Below are 9,299 nucleotides of genomic sequence, written 5' to 3'. Positions count from 1 at the left end.
TGGATAGGTGGGACAGGCCTTCTCCCTCCAACCCCTCTTGGAGCCCCTCTCCTGGTAGGAACCCCCACCACCTGGGGTCTAACTCTCCGCCTGATTTCAAGCCGGGTCCCTTTCCTCCAGAGTACCTCCCGTTTCCTTTCACCCTGGCTCCTCCTGCTCGCCGCCCCCCCCCCCACAATCCTAAACCCCACTCTGCAGCCCCCGGCTGGTCGAGGCAGAAAGAGAGGGCGCAGTCACTCACGCATGGCGTTTGCGGTACAGGGCTTCCTGCTCGACTCTTTTTTGAGATCGACGGTGTCTTCATGAGCTCACGCTTCTTTCTTGAGAACATGGTGTATGGTGCGTGGACCCCAGACAGAGGGATGGGGGGGGATGTCCCCCCTCCCCCTCCCCCCCCAGCCCCCTGGCTCCTGGCCCCTGGGGGAGTGAGGCCGGGTCCACTGAAAGGGACGTGGAGGGAGTGGGGGGGGTCTGGTTGCCCTTGTGCCCCTAAACCTCACAGCTCCAGCACCCGGACGGACGTCTGTGAGCCGTTCGGCCACATTGGTGATCACTAGAGCTGTCAGCGGAGGCGGCCCTGTCACAGGCGGGCAGGATCTCATTGGCTCCCACCCTCCCCCGGCCTACTCCCACCCACCCTGGCCGCTCCCCCGCCTGCCCTCCAAACCCCTCAACAGGAAAAGGAGCAAATGCTTGAAGCCAAACACATACACGCGCGCGCTCAGACACACACACACACACACACACATATTCATGCACACATACATACATACACCTCTTCTGCCGCTTTTGGAAACGGCCTTGGCTCAGCAACAACCTCCCCTCGATTTTGATCCCTCCCCCAACATTTCTGCTTACATCCCTTGCCTTTACTGTAGGACAGGTGTGGGTGGAGTGGAGGGGTAGGCGAGGAGACCTCAGGCAGGGGACCTGGGGGGCCTGGAGGACTGGCAGGGCTCTCCTTGGCCCTACTTCCTTTAGGGGCCCCTCGCTGGACATGTCCGGTCTGCCGCATTGACCTCAGTTTTCCCCTCCTGGAAATGGATCCTCTCTCTTCCAGGAGGACAGAGAAGTGAGGGAGGGGGGCAGGAGCGTGGAAGGGGGCAGTGTCTGGGGGTTCCCGCTAGATCCATCTCTGCCCCTTCAATTATCTCTGTCTCTTTCAGTATCTCTGTCTGGGTCTTTTTGTTCCTCTCACTGACTCTGTCTCTATCTCTCCTGCTGTCTCTTTCTATCTCTTGGCTCGCTTTGTTGTTGCCCATATCTCTGTCTCTCTGCGTGTCTCTCTCTATCCCTCTTTCACCGCCCCCGTCTCTAGCAGCATCTCGCTTCTCTCTAACTCAGTCTCTGTCTTTATCTCTCAGCCTCACTGGCTGTCTCTGTCTTTATCTCTCTCGCTCTCTGTTTCTATCTGTATCTGTTTCAGTGTCTGTCTCGATTGCCGTCTCTCTCTGTGTCTGGGTTCTTTATTGTCTCTGTACTTCTGTCTCTGTGCCTCTGGTGATGGTTTATGGCAGGGGAGGCCTAAGTGGGCAGGACGGAGGAGATGAGAGAGGGGAATATGGGGCGGGAGGGAGATGGGCTAGATCCTTTCCCCTCGCTCGTCCTATCTCCTCTCCCCTGCCCCGCCCCCTCCCCCCACCCCGTACATATAGTCAACGGCTGTTTCTGTGGGCAGGAGCCCGGGAACTTAGCCACTTCCTCCCGTGGCTGTTCTGCCCTGGTTTCCCTTCCTCATCGGAGCACAGCGTGGTGTACCGGTGGTGTGCGCGCGGGGGGAGGGGGAGAAGGGAAGGGTTGCGTTCTGGAAGAGATCGAAGGCTCCGATGCTCCTTGGTCCACCAGGAGCCATATCAAAGAGACAGGAAGGTGTGAAATGTGGGCAGTGGGGCAAAAGGGCGGGCCTGGTCTGCAATTTGAAGTTCCAAAGTCGCTTCTTAGTGAGCTCTTGTAATCTCTGCCGCCCCCAAGTGGAACCCCTTGGGCGCCTTTTCTACATGAAATACCCCCTCGTCGCATGCCCTGGCACCCACCACACCCTACTCGGGCCAGTTCCACCTGCTCACCGTCCGTTGCTCCCGCCCTTCCAGTCCCCCCACCCCACCCACCCCCGCCTGCTAATTCCTCGCCTTGCAATGTCCTCCCCCCTCCTCTTCGTCAAATCTTCTTTCTTCCCTCTCCGGATACGAAAGGCGCATCGCCTCCAGGAAGCCTTCCCTGGTTAATCCCACCCGACTGAGTTTACTGCTCTCCCCCTCCTGCCGGCCTCGCTGATGTCAGTTTCTGCTGCAGGGTCTCTCGTCCGTGCTCACAGACGTCCGGTATGTTCCCTGTCCTTGTTTCGGGCGCTTTTATATCTCCATGGCTGCCCGTCTCTGTCCTCCTCCTCCCCCCATCACACTGTCAATCCCTCGAGTGCGGGAGCGGGCCTCCTCCTCCCACGGGTCAAATGTCCAGCCCTGGGCCCCGCCGCCTGGAGATCTTCCCGCCTCGGGATGCGGTCAGGGCCTGCTCGTCCTAAACCCTTTCTGGCCACCAGGGGGCAGGCCCGGCCCGCGATTGAACCGGGCGCTGGGCGGGACCGCGGGATCCTCCTCAGCATCATAATCTGTGTGACTGTGGGCAAGTCACTTCACTTCTCTGGGCCTCAGTTACCTCATCTGTAAAATGGGGATTAAGACTGTGCGCCTCATGTGGGACAATCTGATTACCCTGTATCTGCCCCAGCGCTTAGAACAGTGCTCTGCACATAGTAAGCGCTTAACAAATACCAACATTATTATAATAATATAATATATAATAATGTAGAATATATTATATAATGATAGAAGAGAATAATGTAATAATAATAATGTTGGTATTTGCTAAGCGCTTACTATGTGCAGAGCACTGTTCTAAGCGCTGGGGTAGATACAGCAGCGTGGCTCAGTGGAAAGAGCCTGGGCTTCGGAGTCAGGGGTTATGGGTTCGACTCCCGGCTCTGCCACTTGTCAGCTGTGTGACTGTGGGCAAGTCACTTAACTTCTCTGTGCCTGTTACCTCATCTGTAAAATGGGGATTAATTGTGAGCCTCACGTGGGGCAACCTGATTACCCTTTCATTCAATAGTATTTATTGAGCGCTTACTATGTGCAGAGCACTGTACTAAGCGCTTGGAATGAACAAGTCGGCAACAGATACAGTCCCTGCCATCTGACGGGCTTACGGTCTAATCGGGGGAGACTGACAGACGAGAACGATGGCGATAAATAGAGTCAAGGGGAAGAACATCTCGTAAAAACAATGGCAACTAAATAGAATCGAGGTGATGTACAATTCATTAACAAAATAAATAGGGTAATGGAAATATATACAGTTGAGCGGACGAGTACAGTGCTGTGGGGATGGGAAGGGAGAGGGGGAGGAGCAGAGGGAAAAGGGGAAAAAGAGGGTTTAGCTGCAGAGAGGTAAAGGAGGGGTGGCAGAGGGAGTAGAGGGAGAAGAGGAGCTCAGTCTGGGAAGGCCTCTTGGAGGAGGTGAGTTTCAAGTAGGGTTTTGAAGAGGGGAAGAGAATCAGTTTGGCGGAGGTGAGGAGGGAGGGCGTTCTGGGACCGCGGGAGGACGTGGCCCGGGGGTCGACGGCGGGATGGGCGAGACCGAGGGACGGTGAGGAGGTGGGCGGCGGAGGAGCGGAGCGTGCAGGGTGGGCGGTGGAAAGAGAGAAGGGAGGAGAGGTAGGAAGGGGCGAGGTGATGTAGAGCCTCGAAGCCTAGAGTGAGGAGTTTTTGTTTGGAGCGGAGGTCGATAGGCAACCACTGGAGTTGTTTAAGAAGGGGAGTGACATGCCCAGATCGTTTCTGCGGGAAGATGAGCCGGGCAGCGGAGTGAAGAATAGACCGGAGCGGGGCGAGAGAGGAGGAAGGGAGGTCGGAGAGAAGGCCGACACAGTAGTCTAGCCGGGATATAACGAGAGCCCGTAGCAGTAAAGTAGCCTTTTGGGTGGAGAGGAAAGGGCGGATCTTGGCGATATTGTAGAGGTGAAACCGGCAGGTCTCGGTAACGGATAGGATGCGTGGGGTGAATGAGAGAGACGAGTCAAGGATGACACCGAGATTGCAGGCCCGAGAGACGGGAAGGATGGTCGTGCCATCCACGGTGATAGAGAAGTCTGGGAGAGGACCGGGTTTGGGAGGGAAGATGAGGAGCTCAGTCTTGCTCATGTATCTACCCCAGCGCTTAGAACAGTGCTCTGCACATAGTAAGCGCTTAGCAAATACCATCATCATTATTATTATTACAGGCTAATCAGGTGAGGCTCACAGTCTTCATCCCCGTTTTACTGAGGCACCGAGAAGTGAAGCGACTCGCCCAAAGTCACACAGCTGACAGGTGGCAGAGCTGGCATTCAAACCCATGACCTCTGACTCCTAAGCCCGGGCTCTTTCCACTGAGCCACGCTGCTTCTCTTGCCCACACCGTGGGCACTGCACCGGTCCTCTGCTCTTCTCCCTGTCGGCCTGTTTCTCCCGATTCCCTCTGACCCTACACCCCGGAGTTCTCAGGACACCGCCTTTCCCCTGGTAGCAATTTAACCCTCTCCCAGTGGTGACATGCTGCCTCTACGGGGTGGAATGACTCCATCGCGGGCCCTCCCCGCTTCTGCGGGCCCCATCAGCCATGGCAGGAGCCCCCGAGAGCACAGGTGCTGGCTCCGAGAGGGCGATGGAGTCCGGTGCCAGCGCCCTCCCCGCCCTAGTCCCAACTGGGGGCGGGGAGGGGCAAGAAAGCCATTCGTTATCCCCGACCCCCATGGCCGCCTAGGCCGCTCCCTGCAACGAGACCCCAGAGCTTCCAGGCGGGGCTGGAGAGACCCCCAAATCGGGGCTCTCTGAACCCCGTTAGCCCTGCGCGACCCGCCCCGCCATCCCCTGCTCCGTTCTGCAGGATCCCCCAGCCTCACCCCTGCTCACTCATCTACTCGCCGCGCTCACAATGAAAAGTTGGGGCCTGTGGATCCTAGATATCTGCTTCTACGTTCTCCTCTAGACCTTCTCTCATCCCAGCCCGGGAAGCACCGAAGTATTTGGGTGGTGGGCGGGGGCCGGGACGAAGACGCAGGACAGAGGGCAGAGGGGCAGATGGGGAAGCACTCCTAGACCTCGCGGGCCCCGGGCACGGATCGCCACCCACCGCCTTTCCAATCGCACACGCTAACACACACGCGGGGACACGCCGGGACACGCCAATAAATAGTCGGGCCGCGGCCCCAGGGGACACCCAAGCGAAGCCGCAAGGTGGTAATCAATCTGCTGTTGCTGCAGCCTGCGCAGGCTGAATGTTGACTGGAAGGGCTCGGGTGGTTGGGGGGGTGGCGGGGGTGAAGAAGGCGTACTGGCTGGTGAGGGGACGGCGGAGGATACTGGAAAGGACCAAGTAGGGGGAATGGATAAAGCGTCCCCCCTTACCATAAGCATCTTTCCGGCTAAGCGGCCCCCCACATTGTTTCCTCCCCCCACCATACCACCGCAGCCCTCCACTGACCTGAGCGTGACTCCTCTCCACTCGCTGGGGGAGGGCAGGGGGTCCCCAGCTGCCCGCCCTGAACGGTGGCCCTCGGCTCCCCGTCCATCTCAGGATCCAGGAGAGCAGACTCTTCACGCCCCTCCGGTGCGTGCCAGTACAGCCCACACCGAGGCCCACGTTGGTCCCGGGCACCCGGCTCGGCCGGCACCGCATGATTCCACGGCCCCAGCCCCCAGGCTCCCCCCTGGACCCCAGTCTCCCATGAGGTCCCCGAAGCGTCCGGGACAGGTCGGAGCCCAGCGCCAGGCTAGCCCTCTCTTCGGCCCCACCTAGGTGGGGCAGGACCGGGTCCCTGTGGTCGCTGGCACCCGCTGGCACTCGGGTGAGCCTCTCGGCACTAATGAACGGCCTCGGGCAGCCACTCCAGTCTGAGAGCGGACTCCCAGGATGCCAGGGTTGTGAGCTCACCTCTGGAGGAGCCCCGGGAGCCCGAGGAAGCCAGAGCCCCGGTAGGCCCGGGACCAGTGGGGGCGGGGGGATGGATGGAGGAGGAGGAGGAGGAGGGAAAAGGCAGTGGGGAACAGACTCCCACGACTCTACATGGGACCCCTTTTCTTCCAGCTGGTTAAGTTCAACCTCCCCATTCCCTGCCTCCTATCTGGGAAGGGAGGGAGAATATTTCTCCTAACCCCTCACCTCCCTCCCCAGTGTCTCCCCAGTTTGACAACCTTTGCCCACCTTCCCTCCAAGTGGCCTTCTGGGACTAACTGACCAGAGGCAGGCCAGCTCTGTAGGAGTGAGAGGGGCTGGGCCTTCCCCAGCTGGGAGGTGGGGTGGGGGATGAAGCCCCCATTCCCACCCCCGTGGCTGTTTGGGCCAGACTCTGGGCCCGGTTCCCCCCATGGCTATGACAACACTCCAGAGCTTCTAACTAGGGCCAGAAAGACCCCCAGATCCAGGGGCCTCTCTAACCCATTCCCTCTTTGCAGCCTGCTGACAACCTTTTTTTAAGGTATCTGTTAATCGCTTACTGTGTGCCAGGCACTGTACTAACCGCTGAGGTAGATACGAGATAATCAGGTTGGAGACAGTCCCTGTCCCACATGGAGCACACAATCTTAATCCCCATTTCCAGATGAGGTAACTGAGGCCCAGAGAAGTGAAGTGACTTGCCCAAGATCACACGGCAGACAAGTGGTGGAGCAGGGATTAGAACCCAGGTCTTTTCGACACACAGGCCCATGCTCTATCAACTAGGTCACGCTGCTTCTACAACCTCCCTCCCCAGCCCTGCTCCGTAAGTCCTCCTCTTCCCCTGCCCCCCCATGCAATAAAAAGCAGTGCCTCACCCACCACACTCAAAATGAAAAACTGGCAGCACCTGTGCCCTGCCCAGGTGGACTCAGTTTGGGTACCCTTCAGTCAACCAATCAATCAGTCAATATTCAGTCAATATCAATCAATTTATTGAGTTCTTACTGTGGATGGATGGTGCCAGGCTGGTGGTGGTATTGTCAGGAGCCGCTGCTATGGGGGAGAGGGGAAATACACCAGCTCCATCCCAACCGGGTGCAGAGAACCCTTTTTCACTGCCTCTGCCCACTCCCCCAAGGGCTGCTGGTGCATCCTAGCCCAGGGATGGGGGGAGAGGGGAATGAAGTAGGGTGGAGGAAACTCTGAGGCGGTTGGGTCTTGGGGTGTCCCCCTTACTGCCTTGTTCTTCAATCTCACACCCTTGGGAATAGAAGGCCGGATACCCTCCCCCCCAACTCCCCTCCCTTCTCTCAGCTCCGGTGATCTCAGCTGCCAAGCATCTGACTCACTTGAGGCAGGAGGGAGATTGTAGTGTCCTGAGCCAGCAGAGGAGGGGCCAGAGGAATGATGGAGGGAGGGGTAGGAGGGGTCAGGGAGATTGAGAAGCAACATCCTGGAGAAGGGACTATGATGGAAGGACTGCAAGCAAGCCTGGCCAGGTGTAGAGAGGGGGAAGGAAGCAATATGTGTAATGGATAATTTCGGCTCTGCCACTTCTCTGCCATGTGACCTGGGGCAAGTCACTTCACTTCTCTGGGCCTCAAATACCTCATCTGGAAAATGGGGATTGAGACTGTAAGTCCCACGTGGGACAGGGACTGTGTCCAACTCCATTTGCTTGTATCTACCCCAGCACTTAGTACAGTGCCTGGCACATAGTAAGCACTTAACAAATACCATAATAATAATGATTATTATTATTGTTAAGGGAGAAATCTTGCAGGGGGCAGGCCCTAGAGTTAGGTGGGGGCCATGAAGAATGCCCATGATCTGTAAGCCAAGGACAGGGGCCCACAGTCTCAAGAGGCATTGAACAAATTGATGTGTGTGTGTGTGTGTGTGAATGTATGTGGGTGTATGTAACTTTGTGTGGGGCTATATGAGTATGCATATGTGTATAAGAGTGCATACCCCTATGTCTGAATGAGTGTGTGTGAGTAAATGAGTAGTTCTCTGTATACTTTAGTGTGTGGTAGTGTAAATGTGTGACTCTGAATGTGTACATGTCTGAGTGTGTAAGTGTAACCATGTCAGTGTCTGTTTGGGAGTGCATCAGTGAGGGTGTGCTAGAGATGCATGGGTTTAGGTCAGAAAAGTTGGAATACATTTTGGGCTGGTTGTGGTCATCAATTCTCATTATTAATAATAATAATGGTATTTGTAAAGTGCCAAGCACTATATTAAGCCCTGGGGCAAATACAAGATAATCAGATCAGCCACAGTTCCTGACCCACATGGGGCTCACAGCCTAAGTAGGTGGGAGAACAGGTATTTAATCCCCACTATGCAGGTGAAGAAACTGAGGTACAGAGAAGATAAGTGACTTGCCCAAGGTCACACAGCAGGCAAGTGGCAGACTAGTATTAGAACCCAGGTCGTGTGCTCTTTCCACTAGACTATGCTGTTTTGTCCTCAGAGGACATTTTACACCTTTTTCTGAATCATTGTTTAGTGGTCATGTGAGTATTTTTGCTGAAGTTATGAAGCCAGAGCTATGAAAAGACAAAATAGGTCAATTGCCGTCAATATTAATAAATTTGAACTAAGTCCGGTTGGGAGTGGGTTTGGTCTAGCTGGTCTGGTCTGTGCAATGAGCCTCTCATTCATTCATTCAATCATATTTATTGAGTGCTTACTGTGTGCAAAGCACTGTACTAAGCGCTTGAGAGAGTGCACTATAACAACAGACACCTTCCTGCCCACAACGAGCTCGCAGTTTAGAGACGAGCTCACAGACTAGTGCATGAACTTGTGTGGGGCTGAGTATTTGTGTGCGAGGGAGGTGCGTGCAACTGTTTATGAATCTATGCAAGTGTGTGTGTGTGTGTGTGTGTGTGTTGTTACAGTGTGAAAATCTACGAGTGTGTATATTGAGGGTGTTAATCTCCAAAACATTTGCCAAATCCAACCTTGTCATCTCCTAGCTGGACACCTACAACAGACTCCTTACTGGTCTTTTCTCCATCTTCTCTCCACTGCTGCCTGAATCATCTTCCTAAAACACAGTTCAGAAGGCACCATTCCTCTCCTCAAAAACCTTCAATAGCTACTCATTTTTCTCTATATCAAACAGAAACTTCTGATAATTGGTTTCAAGGCTTTCCACTGACTCTCTCATCTTTCTGCTCTCTTCTCCCTCTTCATTCCAGCTCATGCTCTGTGCTCCTCCCAAGAAAATCTCACCATACCTTCCTCTCAACTTTCTTGTCTCACTCTTATTATGCACAGTTTTCTCCCTGCCTGGAAGAAGCTTTCTCTGACTA

Source organism: Ornithorhynchus anatinus, chromosome X1, assembly GCF_004115215.2.
Source record: "Ornithorhynchus anatinus isolate Pmale09 chromosome X1, mOrnAna1.pri.v4, whole genome shotgun sequence".
NCBI lineage: Eukaryota > Metazoa > Chordata > Mammalia > Monotremata > Ornithorhynchidae > Ornithorhynchus > Ornithorhynchus anatinus.
Note: the sequence above shows the minus strand (reverse complement) of the source record.